General features: G+C 41.8%; 1 protein-coding gene across 3 annotated transcripts in view; it reads right to left on the reverse strand.

Annotated features, from left to right (window-relative positions):
* Nucleotides 1–21,797, reverse strand: part of LOC118504128 (insulin-like growth factor-binding protein complex acid labile subunit) — a 200,600-nt gene that overhangs the window by 98,844 nt on the left and 79,959 nt on the right. For all 3 annotated transcript variants that reach the window (XM_036038217.1, XM_036038215.1, XM_036038216.1), the window contains one exon: nucleotides 15,008–15,076. The gene's annotated coding sequence lies outside the window, so the exon portion shown is untranslated. The remainder of the gene's footprint in view (nucleotides 1–15,007; nucleotides 15,077–21,797) is intronic.

The following is a 21,797-nucleotide window of genomic DNA, read 5'->3' on the forward strand; positions in this document are numbered from 1 at the left end:
GCATCAAAATCCATCTTAGATGCACTTCTCGTAACGCTCGGTAGGGGCTGGTGTAACTTCTTGCACCTTGCTGCGAATCCACAAAAAACCGCAGCGTAAAAGGGCGAAAACCGCAACGACGATGGGACGAGACACGGTTGTTGGGGCATCAATTTATTTTTTAATAAACACAACTACTTCCAACACCACGCGGACAGCGTTCGAACAGTGAGGGAAGCTCGGCTGAGTACGGGGAAAAAATGGGCAAAGAATAAAACTATTACAAGCTGGGTCGGAAATCGGAAAACGGTAGAGATAAAAACCACACGTTGTCCTCCGGTTGTGACGGCCACTTTATCCGACCCCACCGCTCGCTGCACTTTTAATTCATCTCAGCTGCTGCTCCATCAAAATGGGCAACGCGACGGCTGCTAAAGCTTTGCCTGCACGCCCCGGAGGGAGTGCATATAAATTGCATCATGGACTCATCCGTTAGATTTTGTTTCGTGTGGTTTAGCTATTTTTTCTACCTACTTCAACCTCTCAAACGGTGCTAGAAATGGTCAGTATAGAATGCAGTCACAGCACCAAAGAGAGAGAGAGAGAGAAAGCAACCGCATAAGAGCTCGGCACTAAAACTCCCAGGAATTGCACCCATGCTGCTACAATGCACACGCTGTCAATTAAAAGTCCAATTTATAACGGTGTGTGCGATTTTATGGCAAAAAGAAGAAGAAAAAAATCCCGACGCAAGCTCCGAAATGTGACCCATTTTCCCAGTTGGGTAGTTGTTAACTAGAATATAAAAAGTAGTCTTGTTTGTTGTTTTCTGGGCCAGATCTCATACGCTAATTATTCTAAACCGCACAACTGGCAGATACAGAAAGAGTATCGTCCTCCGATTCCATGCATAAATTCATCGCACAGTGTGCACAATGCTGCACGAATTGCGAATTCGTTCGATGGCAAGCAATTCAGTATGTGCTTTTTTTAGCAGTTTTGGAATTTATAGTGGCAGTAAATTTGCGCTCTAAATTACCTTTTTGAATAATTTAGGCACGATTTCTTAATCTAAAAGCATCAAATGAATGCTGCGCTGTGGTGTTGCATTTAGTTAAAGCGGTATGGATTATTTGTAGAGCGAGCGACGTTTTTTGCTATAATTCATGTGCTATAATTCATTCTGAGTGTCCGTGCACCTTTGTTTATACTGTTTACTACGAGTGTTACGGATTTTCATTTCTTTAAAATAATCAGAATTAGCAGTAAATTAGCTTCAGAATATTTTATAATAAAAATAATCCGCTAAATAATTAAAAATTAAGTTTTGTTAAATATAATTCAATTTTACATACTCGTAATAAAAAATTGTCCTTCAACCCAAAAAATATATGAAAGAATGGGCCTTCTGCCTCCATTTCAGGCGATGAAAAGTTGAAATTGGTTAATAAAAATAAATTGCACTCTTTTGTCAAATGGCTTAGAGCGAAAATTATACTGCCACATATCATTTTCATCTCTCCCAGATGCATACTTGCGAGCGGCAAAAAGATTCCACAAAAGAACACACACACACACACACACGCCCATCACACCATAAAGAACCGGGCCAGCCATTCGTCAAACGAGAAATTCACGTAAATGGTGCAACATCTAACGTAAGAAGGTCCGCACACTCCAAGCACTCGGGGGCTGCTCTAGGTTCATGGTTCGACATAAATTTTATCAAATTGAGATAAAAATCTTTTAATTATAAGCTGCAAAAAAAGCAAAAACGGCATTCTACTGCGAGAAGCACGACTGCAATTCTCATCATGAGAAAATGGTGAGAATATGTAGAGACCTGGGAACCGGATGTGAAAGATAAAAGGAAGGACTTTTACATACTCCGGCGGCCACTCCGCACCACACCCCAAACGGGTAAGTTTTGCGCTTACCTCATTACCTTGACCGTCTGAGCTGCCAAAAACAATAACCATTCTGGAAAAGTTTTCCATTCCGCAAGGGGTGGCGGCGGCGGGAGACTCTTTCAGAAAGGAGCTCGCTTTGTTCTACGCTGGACGTCGAGAGGGAAACAGAGGAACGGGGAACCATTTTTGCCCCCTGCAGAAACACTTCTTTAACATTCTTCCTTCCACATCATGAACTTCCCGATGGTGATGCAGTTTTATACGAGCAGCAGTTGCTATAAAAACGTTTCAAGGTTTCATTCGCGCTAGGCTGTTGGAAAGTTTTAGGACTCTCTGTACTTTGGTCATTTTTGGGGGGTTTTCTGTACATGGTTTTATGTCACCCGAGCCTCGTATATGGTATAATGGTTCTCATGTGCGTGGACAGCAATTTTTTTTCTCTTCGTACTTTGCAGTTTCGCTTTATGCTAACTTAATTGACCCCTCGAGACGATTCCCACCGATTGCCAGCATTATCTTCAGCATCAGCTCAGCAACAACGCTGTACCCTAACGCCCCGCTTGAGCACATCGTCTTGGTTTACTGGATGCAATAATGGGAAGTCGGAAGAACCAACAACTACAACAACAAAAAAGCCGTCCCCAAATGAGAAGGCTGTCACTAATTAACAGGCAGCAGTAGTCGTGCCAAATGCAATTCAACTGCATTCACCCGTACGTACACGGCGGCGACTCGCGCGCTCTATGTCGTCGTAGATGCACCGAAAAAGATAAGACGGTCGCGCATAATAAAAACATCGCTATACATACACACTCGCTCCCAATGGCCGTTGGGCAGCAAAAAAAAGAAGCTTGGCACAATAAAAAGCAACCAGGCAAGGTTATATACCGATTGCAGTTGCTGGCTCTTTCGGTGGCTCTGCTCTCTGCTGTGAAGTCACCATCAAAAAAGCGAGTAAAACCCATCTTCCACTGAAAAGATACGATTCCCCCTCTATTGCATTCCATTTAGTCGACCCGAACCATTCACTCCAACGCCAAGTGCAACAGCTCCCTGCAGCTTGCCCGCAAGTCTCACCCATCCCTTTTCGCCGAGCACATTTCAAATGGACCCAAAGTTTTTGGCGTTGAAGGTAATAAAATTATCTATTTTTCCTCTCCATTCGCCCTTTTTTTAAAGGTTCTGTACAGGGCGAAACTCTTTATATGTGTGTGTCTGTGTCTGCTAAAGTTTTCCATTTTATTTGCAGCTGGAAAAATATATAAAATTCTGCACACACACACACACGTACGGTGAGGGTAATGTTAGAAGCGTGCTCTTGGCCGAGGTGGTAACTCGTTGCAACAGCTTGATGCAGTGATGCAACTTCATCATTCTGTGTGCTATAAAACATTCTCGAGTTCTGAAAACTGCATGCGACACCTTTATGCAGGGCTGGGTTTCGGAGTTCCAGGAGGTAGTTTAGGGCGGCGTCGAAACGAAATCGGACGTCATTCCATTCATCATCGTATGCACCGTCTCCCTTTAATTCTCTCCAAGTGTGTTTGTGTCTGTGTGTGTGAATCTGGCTAAGAGAAGATCTTCTCCAATGTTCCGGAGATGTTTCGTGTCGGATTAGAGTCGGGTTAGGTCAGGCAAAAGCCAGCCAGGGTATGGCAAATTCAGGAGTCACTTCCATAGTTCCACCAATACCTATTCATTCACACTGCAAAAGGAGCAAACTGACGAGGAGAGCATACCCTCCCGGATCACTTCCACACCCCGCAAGACCGTTACGGTGTGGTGAGATTTATAGAGCGGTAATTAATTTTCAGCCAGGAGCTTATTTTTAACCCAACTTTTTAGTCTTTGGTTCGCACGGTGCGCAAAAACCTTTAGGCGTCCTCATGCTAAATATATGTGAGGAGTAGTAGCAGTAGTATCGGCAGCAGGCACCATAAACGAGCTTCCATGTTGTTGAAGCAGCAGCACGGGGACGGGTCAATTTTTCTGGAGCAAAATAGGGGCTGCCGGGATAATAGGTGACAGCAGAAAAGGAGAACGCGGTGCCAACTTATGCACAAACCTATCCCGCCCGGTTAGACAAACTTTTCATTTGTGTCTTTTTACGGCACACAAATTAATTGTAGCCCCGGTTGCCATTAATAAAGTTCTAGTGGCGAGTGGCGAACGAGGGGGATCAAGGTGTGTGGAGACACACACTGAAACACAAAAGCATCCGAGCAGCGAGAGCTTCAACAAGATTAAACGAATGGGTTTGGACACACTTTTATGCTTCGGACCAAGCGATCGTTTCCGGCCGTGGGGGGAAAGAAATAAGGGGGTTCCCGGTTGGTGTGAAAATTGATTTTGGTGTCAAGAAGACGTCTTCGAATGCGTCGTCGTAGCCCCGTCGTGTCACCTACTACTGATGATCTGGAACTGTGTTTGGGAAAGAAAAATTAAGGCGGTTTTGGTGGTTTGAAGAGGCGTGGAGATGATCCGTTTCAACCAAACTGTCATTTCCGGCAAGTCGTGTAATGTTTGCTGGGCGACCATATGCTCGCTTAATCGTTAATTGAGATTAATTGCTCTTCGTTGGTTGTGTTTTTTAAGCTTCAGACAAATTAAAAAGGCGTACAATTGGAAAGAGATGAAAGATTTTATTTTGAAGTTTTGCTAAAATTAAGAAGAAAGTCAATTTTTTACATTGTTAGCACTGTAAAGTGCACGTAAAATAGTACATTGTTTATTAAGTGCACTAGGTAAATACGGATAATCCGCATGAGGCAACAGAAAGAAAATTAGGCGAAAACGGATTATCGAGAGCGATCAAAATTTATAGAAGAAAAGCTTGCTATAAATGCAAACTATTTAAGTTGAGAATCTGACCTAAACAACATACAAAAATTTATCGAGAAACTGATAAATGCTACAAAAACTATTTGAAATCCCACTACGCAAGGGCTGATACGAATATTGCCCGTTAAGAAATGTTTTCCAGACTCACAAATTCTCTTCGTGAAGATAATATTGTAAAACAATAATTCAAGACCTTAAAATAGTGCACTTCCTTTATGACTCTCACAGCAGGTACGAGATTCGGGCCATACTGGAACTCCATATCTAACGCCATTCCGGGAATTCATCGTTCGGCTACGTCAACAAAAACCCAAGAACCAAACATGATGCTGCTGCTGCTGTCCAGAGCTGCCTGGGCCTGGTGTTTATGAGCGCAGATTGTGATCCACGTGCTATAAAAGGCGCATCCCGGGAAAGAAAAATCCCCGGGTGCACTACGAATGAGCAGGAAAACAAACAACACACGGTTGGTTCAGAAACATTATCTCCAGCGTTTTAGGGGAAAAACTAACCTAGGCACTGTATAGTGTCTGCTGTCTGCCTGGTCGCAAACATTCGCATTCGTGCTAAATTTATTGCAACATTTTTGCAACCATCTGACCATGGATGGATCCGAACGGGCGTTGCAGCCGAAAACCTGGACCAAAAACACAGCGCCAGAGATGGAAGTAAATAAACGGCAGCATCAACAGCACATCCGACGCAGATCTCGAGTGTTTGGACGTTGTGGAAAGGTACTCCCACCTTCATCCTATTACGCTTTAGTTTGATAATTTTACCCGGAAGCACCAACGAATTTCGTCCTGTGTTTCCTCGCAAGATGACCAGTCTATCCGCTTTCAACCACCTCCCTCGACAGCTACAACAGTTCGGAAGAAAAACTGCTTGGCTCTTGGAAATTTGAACCCGTGCGAGCAGCAGGACCAAGAATGACCCGGGAAGCAAGGGGACAAAGAATTATTTTTATGGGCTCGGTGATAATTTCGAGTGTCGTGTTGAATGAAGCAAATTATAAAATAAACTACAGCGAAAAACGAACCTTGGCATCCTTCCTCTCACGACAATCTGCCCTCAAGTGTCTCCCCGGAGCTATCTTTTCACCCGTATCTGGATAGTTTCCGGGGAGCTATAATTCAAATGTAACCTTTGACACCACTACGAAATGGTTACTCACGGCGTGAGAGCACACACACACACACACACACACACACACACACACACTCAGAGAGACTCCCAACGCAGAATGGCAATGGGGATAGGGACATCTGGATGAGTTTTTGGGACCGCCGGCGGGCAACGTTAGTTTCGTTCCGAATGCCGTAGGTCACAGTTTTATTGGAAAAGTTCTGCAAGGGGTACAATTTATTGAGAGCATGTTTTGGGAGGGAAAATCGTGCTAGTGTCCCCGTGTTCGGAACCAATTGCCATCCAATTGGGAGACCGGTAGACGCAAAAAAAAAACTTGAAGGTTTATGCTAAAATGTGTGCTGCTGCTGCGTGTGGTTTGGAATAGAATGGTGTAATGTTGGAATTTGTACCTAGCAAGCATAAAGAATGTTCTAATTTGCTACACAAATGGGCTCTGGGGGATATAATCGTAAAGTCAGTCGGTTGTCAATGTAAGTAATAATGTAGCTTAACATATTTTATTTGACTGCCCTGTGCTTGTCTACTCTGGATTTTCGATTAATTTTCAAAAAACTTACGAAGTGTTTATTTAAACCATGTATACTTTACTATTTGCCAGTCATCGGTATAATTAACAAATAATAAACAATTTTAAATTTTATTGCAAAACTTTAAAACGAATTAAGTACGTTCACCTCTTTTTCTACGCATACGGGCCAAGGTTGATATGCCAAGTAAGAAGAAAGAAGACCCTATATTGTGAAAAACAGTTAAAGGAATAAGTCTCTTTATGAACTGTGATCGTGTTAAGTAAATTGATACTAAATAAATTACTAGTTTATACTTTATTACAAATTTGATAAACTACTTCGTTGTTGAATTTCATAACATGCAAATGGAAAGCATAATAAAGAATGGATGTATCTGAACGCTTCAAGTGCCTGGTATAAACACGCTCGCACAAAGCTCTTTAATGAATCATCGCAAATGAATTATGGCAATGAATTCAAATGACAGGAAAATGAACATTGAGTCAAGTAGAAAGCCAATCGATTGACCGACAATAAACATAATTTTTCATATTTGCTATGATTGTCTCCTCTTGTACAATAGATGCTATTATCTAACTACAAACTCCAATTTGAATCAACCATCGTGTGGCTTTTATAATTAAACTTTTCCAAAAACCGTAATATACCTTTCCGAAAAATCGCAGGAATAAATGTGTTCAAGGAAAACCATTAAAACAGTACTCAACTGTGTGTACCGCCCGCGGCAACTGACTGTTGCACAGTTTCCAGGCATTCCATCCGTGCACGTGCCATAACCGACCGAGACTGGGAGAGAAAATTGAAGAAAAACCATCGTTGCGCCAACCGGCGAACGAACCTTGCTTCCTGCAACTCGCAGGAACGGATTATGCATCAGCTTCATTTGCATTCCAAATGCCGTACTCGGAAAGGACTGGCACGGGAAAAGTAGTGTGTAGCATGTTCAAAAATTCAAACCCGCCCCATCCAACGTCACACGGTGGCCCGTGTGTGTGTGTGCGTGTGTGGCAAACATGCGTTTAACAAATGACTGTTGTTACGCCTCATCGATATTTTCCCCGCCCAGTCGGTCTGTGCCTGGCTGGCTGGCTGCCGGGTGTGCTTTCACTTGATTATAATATCCTTGCTACTAAATTGAAAATGTACTGCCGGTATGTGCTGTATGTGCGTGAAAGTGTTTTTCCCCCTATTCTTTTTCCTTCGTCTTCGTGTCTCCTCGCATGCACGATCGTCCGGATCGATCCGACCACCGCAACACGTTCGCACACACCTGTGACGCCAAAACTAAAAATCGGACGAATGCTTCTGGTGGTGCTAAAATTCGTCGACTTCCGTTCCAGTGGCTGTGACGCCGGCACGGCTGGTGGTCTGGGAAAAACCTCCACAAAATCGGTTCCAACCAGCAGCAAAAGGTGCTGGCTTTTCACCGATTTGCATTTCGCCTGTGATGAGAGTGAGAACGGGGAGGGTTTTAGAACGCCAAGAGGACGTCAACCTGCATGCAAAACGGTTCACGGTTGTCACATATGTTGCCTCCCCAGCAGCACTGACTCATCCGTTCGGATGACTGGGCAAACGGTTTTTGATGTCATGTAATACCTGCTTGTGCGTGAAAAGGGTTAGTAGGCATCGCCGTACTTGGCGTCCAGAGCCTAGCCAGAGAAACCACGCAGCATGATAATGATGGTAACGGTGGAGCGATGATGATGATTATGATATTTTCGTTGCTACTCCCACCAGGGCGACAGACAGAAAACGCAATTCGTTTCCCAGCGGCAGATTGGCATGTTTTTGTGGAAACTGTCTACCTACGCGCGTTTGGTGTAATTTCATGCTGCGATTACGACGAACGCCAAACAAATTCAGTACAATTGATCAGTATCGTATTGTTTATGGGTGCATCTCCTACACGTGATGCGGCTGGCATTGATAAGCAATGTGAAATATGTTTATGGCAAATTGATTTTCCATGCAGTTTGACGTTGAGCTCACTCGGTGAATTTGTCTGCTAATAGTATTTAAGAGTACATAGTAGTTTATATTTTATCCCGGAAAGCTACTTAAGTCAAGCACTGAGTACCTGTTTGATAATGTCAAATTTGACGTTTGATGTTAAATGTCAAGATTGCCAAAATTGCCGTTGAAGCAGATTCCATAAGTAATAAGACAAAAAAAAAAGCATTTTCATCGGATAATTCCCAGTCTTTCTATAAATTCCAGTAAAGCTAAACATAATATAAGTCCTATTGGACCTTTTTGAAATATTAGTGTAAGCGACTATGACATATTTTCCGTGGCCATTTTTTTCTTGGAGAAGTATCATCAACAATTAACTACTAAAAGTTCCGAAAAAAAGTCGTTGTTCTTTGCACAAGTTGATAAACATGAAGTAGCAGTATTAAAAAGTGATAAATTTAGATTATGTTTATTTTATTTAAAACGAAACTCAACAACGTCACTCGAAAATAACCTTCCCAGCTACAAATCATGCCTTCAAGACTATGAACTCCAGCACACAAAAAAAAAACTGGTGAAAGTAAAGAGAAAAAATAGCAACTTTACTAGGCTCGTAAATAAACAGCAAATTTTACGACACAGCTGATTATCAACTCGCTTTGATATTATGGCCTTCCGACCGAGAGACCGAAGATCAGTAAGATAGGATAGCACATCGAACATAACATTAACATACCATCCGGTGTAAATCCATCCAGCTCCCCTTCGTCCCTTGCCACCCGGCCCGATCGATTTAACCTAATTTATCGTACACATTATCCGGGAGACTAATGATCACTTCAAGCCCAGCTTCTTCGCTTGCATCGGTGTCTTTTCGTTTTTCCCCGCCTTCGATCCTCCCGATCGCATTGGACGAAAAGAACAAATTTCTCAACCCTCGGTAGAAAGAACTTCCAAAGGTACACCGAAAAACAACGATAAAGAACAACCAAGAAAACAACCAAGCATTATCGCACGCACACAACACCACGAAAAAAAATTGGAAGGACTTTCCAATCACGAAAGATTGGAGAAAGCAAACAGAGCGGTGTCGGATGAAGGCTGATGAGGATGGGCTGCGCGGAACAAGAGACATAAGTTTTCTCGCCCGATCACTGTGCAGTGATGCTGTGGTGCGTTCTTCTGTTGTTTGATGTTGTACTGACATTACAGACGTTGAGAGATTCCCATCAGTGAGAGGCCTTCCGACGGTTTGGGTCTATATGTGTCAGGTTTATTTCGTTCTCACCGTTCTTCCTCACAGTGTTTTCCACCCCTATGATAGTGGATGCAGAAGTGGCGCACAAACGATAACGTAGACGGCAGCAACCTTGGCGTGGGCGCATGGATGCGTGCATGGGTCTGCGTCGCGCCGTACGCGATGTCGGAATATCGGAACCTACCTTAAACGGACCTAATGTCGCGTCGTAAGTTTCGATAATGGGTTATTTGGATAACGGTGTGAAGGAAGATATGGAACAGGGGAGAATGTGAAAATAAGGTGGGCGAAGTGTGTAACAGGTACAGGGCACACACACTGGAAAGGAATCACTCTAATCGGAAGCACTATGGGCGTGTGACAATGGATGCCGTGGTCGTAAAGATTTTAAGATAAAAATTAAATTTATTTTGAATATTAAATGATGTAGAGACATTATTTTTTTGACTGTTTCATAATAAGATAAAAAATAAAACAGAAAGTAAATGATACAATACCTTGAATTTTATACAACAAATAATAAATTGAAGAAATTCAAATAACAAGGACACCAAGATATTAAAGTCAACCAAATAAGATATAATAAAAAAGAATAAAAAGTAGATGGACTCAAACATTTATAAGTTTTCCAATGGAAAGAAATGATAGTAAAACGGAAGCACGAATTACAAACACTGAGCACAGCATCATCACTTCTGCATGCAGTCCTGATTGTTACAAACAGAGTACCGTGGCACGAGACATCTCCCGGTCCGGTAACAGTACGCCTATCCGGATGCAGCACCATATAATGGTAATAAACAAGATCGTGTCTGTCACGAAGCGGTAACGAGCGGGAAGAATTATGGATGGCACTCTCCGAAAAAGGATCTTCTCGGCCGTGTCCCGTCGTCCGAAGCCCACTCACAAGCACACCTCAGTTTCAGGCTCGTTATCATCACATCTCGCCACCGCTGTACACGATGAAGGCTCGATAGTTGAACCGTGTCAGGTCCTTATCAACGCCTAATAACTCACCGACATTGTGTCGCCCGGCGAACGCACACCCAAAGAGCGAACGACACCGTACGCCCGGCCGAACAAGTGCAGTCTAGATGTAGTCGAGTCAGCCGCACAAGGCCGCTTGTTTCGCAACGGGTGAAAGCAGAACAGGAAAGGGCGCATCTGTGCGCAGTGTTAACACGACGGCGTGCGTAGTGCGGCCGTTCACCGTGCTTCTTCTTCGCCAAAAATCGGTGTACGAGGTGAAGTTAATCTTGGCGCTGCGACGCGAAACTTCGAATCACGGGGCAATAGTAGTAGTAGCAGTAGCTGTAGAACCAAACTGGTGCCCGACCGTCCGTTCGATGATGGCGATGAAGCGTGCATGCATTACACACACACACACACGGTGGGCGACAACATGACGTACATGCACTAGATTCAGTGAAAATGCAGTGAAGCCTGAAGGAAAATCTCATTAATTCACATGCACCCAGTTGTCGGTGCCGGTGCAAATTTCCCTTTGTCGTCTAAGAATCTTTTGTCTAGCTGTTACACTTATTGAGTTAGGCCATAGCTAGCTAAACAATGTAAGAAGGATATTCTCGAAGGATTTTAAAATAATCAAAACCAAACAATGTTCCTTCCATGGCTATTCTTTACCCTATTTTCTATTATTGACATCTTCGCAAATCCAGAGCTTACATTTTGAATAACTATACCGAAACTATCCTCTGCTGATGTCCGCCGATCTACGCGTCATGAGATTTGAACTGCTGGCCGTCGGCCCATCAGAGCTAACTCTTATACTCGATGTCATTGAGCTGTCCAAAGCCGATGAGGTTAAATCTCGCATATAAAGAACTAGCTAGGGTCATGTATACCTGTTGAAGAGTGATTTGCAGATTATCTATAAACGCGTAAAAATCATTTGTCCTAATATTGTCCGATAATATAACTAGCCCAATACCATTAAAGAGATATATTTCCCACTTAACGACCTCCCTCACACATCAACACTTTAATTTACCCTTTGGCTGCAAGTGCATGACCTCTGACGTGCCGTGCCGTGAAGCGAACAACTTCAAACGGAAAGGGTGTTCGATCGATCAACATATTACACAACACCGCACATGTACCGCCGCTCCAGAACCGCTACCACACCACCGTTCAATGCCCCCTCCCCGTCCGTCATTACGTGTTGCATATTTTAAGACGCTGCTCGCGACGCTCTTGCACTGTGTCGTTCACCCATTTTTCGACACCACCACAGTACACGATGCTAATTGCAGCAGTTGCAGCACTGTTCTATTCTGAAAACACTTTCCAAACACGCGTGCATGCAGGCTGGCTGACTGACAGGGTGAGAAAATTTCCAGCTGCCGCCAAACTGTCGAATGGATGGAAAACTCCGCAAACCACGCTGCAACTTGCCCCACTAGAGCGGTTGAAAATGCAAACATTTAAAATTCTAAATTAAACGTCCCTTTTAATTTTCACGCTAAGTGTGATTAAATGGATTGCACGGTGTTTACAGAAAACGATGGTTCAGTTTTTTATGTGGAAAAAAGCGGTCGTTGTTCTATTTCACATTTCACATTTCGGTAATAATTGAAACAAAGCTCATCTGCCCATGAATTAGATGGATGTAGTTTTCTGTAAACTCTGTTCAAACTGATCATAAACCATCAATAGAATTCCAGATATAAATTTAAATCATAAATTGATTCATGTACGCAGAAGACTACCCCCAAGCTCCCTTTGTATCGTTTCCACAAAGCACACAAAACTAAACGCTATTTGAATATGGCTCAAGCGGATTTATTATTTACAGCAGGAACGCAGCGTTAGCTAAAACCAATAAACTGCTGTCCCAGCACAGCAGGAATTTAATTGCAGTGTCCAACACAAACAAATACCACATCTCCGCACGCAGTGTGATTTCTTTGCCATTGTGGCTCGGCTAGCGGATCACAAACCATGAATGAACGGCATTGGACGATCAAACTGATGACAGGTCTAAATAATCGAAACAACAAAACACAGACCAACAAACAAAAAAACCCTCTACCGAACTGTGGAATGTTATGCTAGGGATCGTCAAAACATTGGCACATGCTTTCACACATCGCGTGATGCTTCAAGGGCGCAGAAGCTTCAGTCAGCTTCTTTCATGCACACCGCGAATCGCACTTCAAAAGGCGCTCTGGCGCCCACTCGCGTATGTGTGCGTCGCTCTTTGGAATTGTGAAAGAAACAAAACAAAACCCAGCAAGCAATAGGAAAAAAAAACGATTCTGTATAGAAATCGAATGTACCGAACCCATCTCGTCTCGGTCTCGGGAACATCTTCGTAAATGGTTTAGTCTTCAGAATTGCGGGTTTCGACCGAGGTGGTGGACACATGTTCCGGCCAGCCGTTTATTTTACTTCGGCACGAGACGGAGAGTAACGTTTATTTATTTTTATTTCCGATTAACTGTTCCGTCAGTCGGTGTTTCTTGTCTCGCCTTCCTTCGGCTGCCTCACCCCGTCGAGTCGACAAACACCTTTACAAAGCGTGGCATCGATCGGCTTTCTGTTTGGAAGCGCGTTCGACCAGAAATCCTCCGAAAAAACAAAATCCACAACACCACAGAGCTGAAGTGTTCACACTTGAGAGCAGACCGCCGGTACTCCAAGGCCTGTCTTTCGCCCGCGCTTGTTGTGGTTTGCTGGAATCCCGCGAGTACTCTGCTCGAGGGTCGGCGGCCCAAGAAGAAGTGCACCCTCCTGGATGTTTTATTGGTTCTTCGGTTGCCCCGTCGCCGGGTCCAGGGAATTGTTGAGCGGAAAACCCATAAAGCACCGACTCCACCACCGTGAAAGCGAATGAACCTTTCCGGGGGCATCGGGATATACGATTTCGATTCAATGGGATGCTGCTGCTCCGGCTCATGCTGTCATCTTATGTCTATCAAGTGGAGTACAATTTATTTTGTTACTAGTCTGAAGTTACTGCTCCTTGCAGTAACAGTATCATACAGCCCGGATTGCTGGTGCCCGCTCGGGTTGATGGAGGTGCATCGCGAACTTTGAAGTAAAGCTACGTGTCGAACATGTTTGTAAGCAGGGATCAATGTTGAAAGTGAATCGGAGGTAGAAAAAGAAAATTTCTATCGAAAAAAATGAGTTTTTTTTAGAGTTTCTGGTTTTCCTTTAAACCTTTAAGAAAATTTGTAGAAGAGTAATATTGTCTAACGTAAGTCACAGTGGACTAATAAAGTTGACTAAAACAAAAATGGTAAACACAAAAATAAAGACCTACAACACAAAACAAGCAACTAATCTGGACAAAAATAAAACTAAATCAAAAAAAATTGGAAATAATTGATTTGAAAATAAAGTAGGAGAAAACGCCTCAAAATAAATTAATTGCATTTCAACTTAAAAATCGTAACAAAAAAAATCGTTCAATACGATGAAATCGACCATCGACGACGGATGGATGCAACTTTGAGCAAACAGATAAATATTGTTCCAACACGGAAACAAACAACATTAACCCCTTTCGACCGCTGCTGCACACCGTAAAGTACCGAAACGCGCTCGATGTTTGTTTTCGTTTTGTTTGGTCTAACGTGATGGTTGCCGCCAGAGTCAAACCGGTGAACCGAGGGTTCAGGTGTTAAAATGTGAAAAGTGTACCAAGAAGCGGATAAATATCAAGTGGATGTAAAATTGTTCTCGGGCCCCCACCACACTTTTGGACCCTTTTCACTGAAAACCGTGACACAATTGTATCGCTCTCTTATTGTAGAGCGAAATTTGATACATTTCGGACGAGCGGCTGATGCCGGTTTCCAGGGAAATGTAATTGAACTGTTGATTAAAATGAGAAATGCTTCGGTGTCAGACCGAACTACCCCAACCGAACGTATTGAACGTAGTCTCTACCGAACTACCCCAACCGAACGGATTGAAGCCCTTTAAAACGGGGGAAAAACGAAAAACAAAAACTTTTTTCCTCCCAGCCGGCGGAAAAACCTTCCGCCGGAAGCCATAGGCAACCGTAGGGTTATTTCGGTTGGGGAAAGAGCGGTGGAGGGCTCGGTGGAAGCGTAACAACAGTATAACACCTCTGCCACAGCGCCAAATGCTGCCGACGCCGGCAGGGGTGAGATTTATGAGCGCCGGTAATCGGAGTCGCTTGGGCAGTCATTAATCAATGTAGTAATTAAGAAAAACGGTTCCCGTCCGTTTGTCGCAGGCGCCAGGCGGTGGGATGGGTGGGTTCTTCGGTGTGGCTGGTTTTAAAACTGGAAATAATAATTGCCACACGACGGGTTCCAAGGCCGCCGCGTCAAGGTTGTGACATTGAATGTGAGCAAAGCCCCATTTTTGGTGTGGAAGATTGCACCTACCTTGTGGAAGATTGTGGTACAGAGTGCGTGTGTCTATGGTTATGGAACTAAGCTGAACTTTCGCAGCATCTGCAATCGAGAGAGAGAGAAGAAAAAATAATTGGAAATTAATATTTTATAGCAAAGATGAGACAAAAGAAAAGGGACGCAATACTTTGACCCAATAGCGCCTTTCTGTCTATTATTATTATTTAAATTTAAAAAAAGGAAACGAAAAAATATAAATAACAAGACAGACACCTTCAATTCAAAACAAAAATAAAAACAGAATATGAAACATAATGTAACAACAAGTGAGCAAAAATGTAAAACAATCAATTAAAAATTAAAAATACTCATAAACCAGTTTAAAAAAAGAAATTGAAAAATTATTTACCAGACAAGTAGCAATACTGAACGTAATACACAATTACAATATAAAAGAAAAGAAAAAAAAAAGAAATAAAGATAATAACAAAATAAAAAGAATTTTGTTTGAAAGATAAAAATAAAAATGAAAGTAGTGAATGTGAAAAGGAGAACCGCAGCTTAAAGTAAATATTATACAAAAATTGGTAAAAGACTCGAGAAGGCCCCCCCTAGAATCTTTTGTGTGCAGCACTGTGGCCTGTCATTTTTGTTGTACAGTGGGATTTCTGTATGGTCAAAACCCATTTGATGTAAACATTGTGCATTGTTCCTTAATACTGTTAATAGACAGCGAGTAGAACTTTATACAATACATTGTAACAAGTGGTTTGAGATTATGATATTCTTATGCTTCCTCCTTTGCTGAATATCAATGCAAGGTAACAAGTATTCATCGAATTACTGTTCCGTTACCGTCCGAGAACGCCGTGCATGTTTTAGGCCCGATTGTTCACCCCTAGTGCGACTGAAAACTAGTACGAAGCCCCTGTAACCCAAAATGAATGGTAGGGTTAGCGGAGAGGGGATTTTCATCAAATAATAACAATATTGTATTCGACTTTCTTCAACCAATTTTGACCACACTGAAAGCACACTGAAAGCTCACTGTGAAGCTCTCGCAACGTGTACTGCGGATTGCATATCTTTAGGCGTAAATCCTACAGCGCCTAACAAATTTTGTCAGGGGGGGGGCCTTCTCGAGTCTTTTACCCAAAAATTAAGCCAACAGAGCAAGAAACATAACATACAATCTAGTAGAGAAATTAAATACGCTGCATATATAAATCAACAAGCAAATAAAAAACTCAAAGACTAATACGTCAGAAAAAAAGATAAAGTCGAACACTAATAACTTAATAAACAACAAACGAAAACAAAAATAAAAGAAATAAACAAGATCAAACTGATTGAAAAAATGTTGTTAATAGTAAAGATATTACATATGTAAAACAACAAGTAAATAAAAAAGTCAAAGTAGAGAAGGTAAAATGAAAATAGGAAGACTATAGGAAGAAAAACAAAATAAAGAAAAAAACAGAGTAAAACAGAGCAAAGGAGATTTGAAACATTTAACTGAGTATAAAAATTCATTTGTTCATTGACGCATTGAACAAATCACAATTCTTGATTGTGAATCACCACGCCGGACCAACACAGTACACACAATTGCATTGCGTCAGTTCGACTTCAATGGAATGCATTGTGTGAAAGTCACAGTTTGTGGTGATTCTTCTGCACCGTGGGTACGTGTTTATATAGAACAAGGCACTCTTTGAAACGTGCTTCCCGAACAAAACTCTCTCGCCTTTACCTCCAGCCTATTGCCTCGATCGAGGGTGTGCGCAAAACGATGTCTTCGTATTGAAAATCAATATTTAGATAAGATAAAATGGCCACCCTACGACTAGAGGGTGCCCTCTAAATAGGGCAGCTTGAAGATTCCAACGAACGAAAACTCGCACCACACACACGAAAAAAAAACCCCTAAACAGACAGCCGGCAATGGAAATGAGTTTGTCGCAACGAAAAACGAAAAAGAAGCTTATTTGAACATATTCAACAGTTCAACAGTGTTGGAGAAAAATTGACTAAGAAAAGCCACAAAATAGACTTCGTACGAATCGAGCAAAGTATGCAAAAGTAGCAAAAGAGACACGATTGTGAGACTCTTTTTTGGACGGTTTTTTTTTGTTGCTTTTGTGGTTCCACAAAATAGCAGGAACTAGATTAAAAGTATCAGCCATTCTCTCATTTCACCCACCACATTGATTTCCTAGACGCTACCGCCTCCAGGCACGCGCACACCGAGAGAAGCTTATTATTCATTGAAATTAGATTGGATGGGTAAGTAAATTTCCTGCTGAAATTGAATAACTTTCACCAGCAAGGAGAAGAACTTTAAGGTGTGCGGACTTGCGAAGCAAAAAACTGGAATTGGAATTTTTCCTCGGGTCCTTTCAACAACATTTTAAAGCATTCCTGCGATAGGAAGTCGTTATGATAAGTGGTTATAAGTTAATAGTTTAAAAAATAAACTTGTCTTTAAACGAAATCAGCATTGAAGAATAAAGCAAGCCATCTTGCATGCTTATCAACCTCCTCGTGGGAAATTAAAATTGCACGAACACGCTTCCTGTATCAGTTGGAATTCGTTGGAATTGCTCTATTTGACGATGCCTTGCGGTTTCAACACCTGAACAAACACCGAATGAATGTGTTCCATTCAGGTTACCGGGTCTGTATGATACCCTGTCAACCGATCTTTATTTGCCGTACCACTTTATCGAGCACTGTTGGTAGACGCTGTTATCTCTCGAGGCACGAGCCGTGCACAACCGGAAGCTACTTAGCAGCCCCTGTGCTCGAAGTTTCTACATGCCCATATTACTCATTTTGAAGGCAGTTAAGTAGCGTAATTCCGCGGTAAAGAATCATGCGAATATTGTTTAACAAGCAATGAGCAAACCCGCAAGACTAATTTTAGCGCCATGATTCTTCCCTGCAGGTTTCCACTGTTGCTATAATGTCTCGAGCGCTGTAAATTTCGTCCACATCAAGATAAGATATAAGCCTGCTTTATTTGCCGGATATTCGCCTGTTCGCACAATAAGTCACGGCAGAGTGTAGCAAAAAGTACGTGCCTGTGGTGCGCCGGCTGTCATAAGAAAAACGGACGCGCAGTAACGATATATTGCACACTCAGGCCGACATCCAGGCGCGCACACACACACATACCGTACGGATCGTATCAATATGACTATTTAAGCATCGAGCTGTGCTTTCATGCTTTTTTGAATTTTTTTTGAAATCATATTACTCGACTAAAAGCGGTTCTTTGGTTATGTCGAAGCATGAAATATTCAAGACAAAGTGAGCGCCACTTCCGGTTGAGGCGTGTCAGTTTTTGTTCGTTATCGTCTCACGGTGGAGTGGAGTGCCCAGGGGGGCCCCGAGTGCGCCCAGGAACCGCTCCGGAACGGTGCAACTAGTTGATAATATTGCTTTTATCTTGTTATTGTTTGAAGTGAATGATGAGCAAACAGTGTCTGCCTTCCATAAGCGTCTGGTTGTTCCCGATGTAATAGCGAGCAATTTCCCGTGACCTGTTTGAAAGGGAGTTGTTAGGATGCTTTTACACGGTAACGAGAATGGGATTGAAAATTGAAAATCAAATTTCAAAACGATCTTCATTTGATGTTACAGGAAAAAGCCGAACAAAAAATAATAAAAGCAATTGAGCTAAAAAAAAAGTAAAGTGGTAAAAGTTGAGCTCTCTTTTACTATAGGTTATTTATAGAATAAGAAAAAAGACAAGACATCACACAACGGAATTTAGCAGTAATCTGTAATAGAAAAAGCTAAAGAAGAGAGAGAAATTGAATTCTAATTTACGACAAGGAAAATTGACTAGCAGAAGTTGAGTGAAAAAAAAAACAAAAGAGAATTAAAAAAAGTAGAAGAAGCAAAACAAAACCAGGAACATGAAAAGGAATACGAGAACATGAAGCAAAAAAGAAGAAAAAAATGAAGGAAAAGCAAAATAAGAAAGAAAAGAAAAAAAGATAAAAAAGATAAAAAAGAAGTTTAATAAAAATTATTTGAGCAAAGAATAAACACAAAAATAAGAACAATGCAAAGAAAAAAATTACAAAATGGAGAAGAAGAAAATTAAACAAAAAAAACAAAACATAGGAAGAAAAGCAGATATAGAAAAAGATAATACGAAGAAGCAATTAAGAAAGAATCAAGAGGACGAAGAGAAGAAGAAGAAGATAATTGTTTTGAGATAACTAAAAAGAAAAAAAAATAATATGAAATGAAGAAGAGTGAAATCTGTTTTGTGTGAAATGAAATTAATTTAAAAAGATTTTAACATTATGCTTCAATTAAGAGCATTTAAAGACTATTTTTAAATCAGCAAAAACCCCAACTAAATCAATGAAGAGGATTGTAAGCTCTTTTGTCGAAGACTGTTTTCCAATGGCGAGGTAGTGCAAAACTAAATATTTTCCATATCCACAAAACCATATCCTATCAGATAATAGCTTTCCTGTTTGCTTGCCCTTGCCGGATGCAATCCAGCGACAACCGCTTTGTGTTTGGCGCATCCATCCATTGGTTTTCCCATTCACCATCGACAATGTCTGCTGCAACCATGTTAGCATTAAAAGATTCACAGCCCGAGGGTGGTAAATCATTTCGTGGAAAATTAATATAAAAATTATTTTCTTTTTCTAGCGAATCTGCCCTGTGCTTTTGTGCAGCCGGTTCTTGCCACTGGCACAGCACAGTCAATGGAAGGATGAGAAATACAATCGACAATCGTTTTTTCCCGTTGATGACGAAAGCTGACGAGTCCTGCCGTGGTGCGTGGAATAAAAAACGAACGAAGGGCTTTGTGCTCTCTTGTAAAACTTACTTAAACTTTAATCGTGTTAGCATTAAATGTTCTTTCTTTACCGGCAATGAGTTGTTGGAAAGGGTGCGCTCACGGAACAAAAGGGAAATAATATGATAACAATTTTCTCTTTTCACTCCTTTTCCTGACTATCACACCAAAAGGGAGCTTCATTTGTTGTGTTAAAAAGGAAAGCTTTTCTATGAATCTCGTGTATCAGGTTCCAAGAACAAAATAGAATAAGAACGAAAGAAAACCGGCATCAAGCATCCTCCCTAGACTAGAATAACAAATAGTCACACTTTTCCTTCGTCGGGACCGCTTTTATCAGACACTAAAAGTGGAGCAAAAATGAGACTGATAAGCTGATGTGTCTGGATGGCGTTACCTAAAGCAACAAACCCTCTGAGTAGAACCCGCCCGAAATCACAGATAATCACTTGAGCCGTCGGGGGGAACACACGGCACACGGAATCGCATTTTTCTTCGTCGCGCCGTTGCGTGACATTCAAGAAGAGATCGTGTTGTAGGACAAAGGACGATATCCTGAAGCCTAGCACCCTGAGTTAGAAAAGCACCAACACACGCGTTCAGCGCTTACATTTCCCCTGCTCGACCATCCCATCCTTCGGCCCATTACTTATCCAAGGCAATCAGCTGGGGGGGTTGTGCTTAGGAATTCTTAAACAAAGACATTTATTTCTTACGCCTGGCACGATTTTCAACCAGTTCAAGATATTCTGGTGATTCCTTTCCACCATCCCGTGTGTATGTATCGGGTAGCGTCAATTATTGAAACTTTTCTGTATCGAGGAAACCTACCCACCCACTTGCAGCATCAGTAATTGCTGCTTATCTAGCCCAAACCAAGTTGGGCGAGGGAGTGGATTTACCGATACAGAGACATTCACTTATTAGGGAACTTTTCAAATTCGAAACTGTTACGTTTGCCGAGAGGAGAGCCAGAGACTTCTGGTTAAGATGTACTTATCCTTTTACGGTTTTTTTTTTTGGTCTGTATATCCGCAATCGTGTCTAGGACGTTGTGAAGATGGTGGAGTAGGCAAAGAGCCCCAGGACCTGCATAACCTAGCCACTTACAAATTCGACACACGACGGTTGGCCGAACCCCGAACGATCGACCCCGGAATCCACCGAGTGTGAACGAGAGCTTCCAAGGGTAATTGGATTTTATGAGTGACACATTTTGCGAGCGGAAATAGTTTCCCTGTAATGTGGCGCCTTGCACAACGCAAGCACAACGAGCAGCAGCAGCAGCAGCAAGTGTCTTCGTGAAACGAGTGGCACGTACTGGTCGTTTTATTTAATATAGAAATAATGACATTCACCTTGCGCATCGTCAGCCAACCATGGTTGAGGCGCACACGACCTTGGCATAAAGTGAAACGGTACCAAATGACGGCTGTGTGAAGCAAAATGGTGGTGGCCAGATAGTTTAATGCCAGCTTTAAGATATCCTTCATCGAGCGCTGCTTTAAGGATATGAACGTGAGGAGGATCAATTAATTATATTTTTCACCAGGATTTTATGGGCAAACTTGGTCACTATATCGAGTTGAATTGCATCCTTCTAAGTTAACTAAGTTTTGTTCTACACTTGTTTATTTTGAGGTTTGTTTTCGCATTATTTTGTTCTTCAATTAGCTGCAGAAGAGTAGGAGGAGTTTTGTTATATTTTTTTTCTTCTTTTATATTTTATATGCTGTTGTTTATTCTTGATATTGAACGTTTGATTTTAAGCACTCTTTGGCATTTATATTTCGATTACTGTACTATATTTGTTTTCAGTAGCAATTAATTGGATTAAGATTATTGCCTACTTTTCAATTTTCTTTTTCCATTTTCATTTTTTTCTAAATTTTGGAAGTATATTTTTTTCTTGTTTCTTTTTTCGTTTTTTCCTATTTTTCTTTTTGTATTTATGCTTTTACCATGTTACATTCCGTTTTTTTTTCCATTTTC

The sequence above is a fragment of the Anopheles stephensi genome, chromosome 2, assembly GCF_013141755.1.
Source record: "Anopheles stephensi strain Indian chromosome 2, UCI_ANSTEP_V1.0, whole genome shotgun sequence".
Classification (NCBI taxonomy): Eukaryota; Metazoa; Arthropoda; class Insecta; order Diptera; family Culicidae; genus Anopheles; species Anopheles stephensi.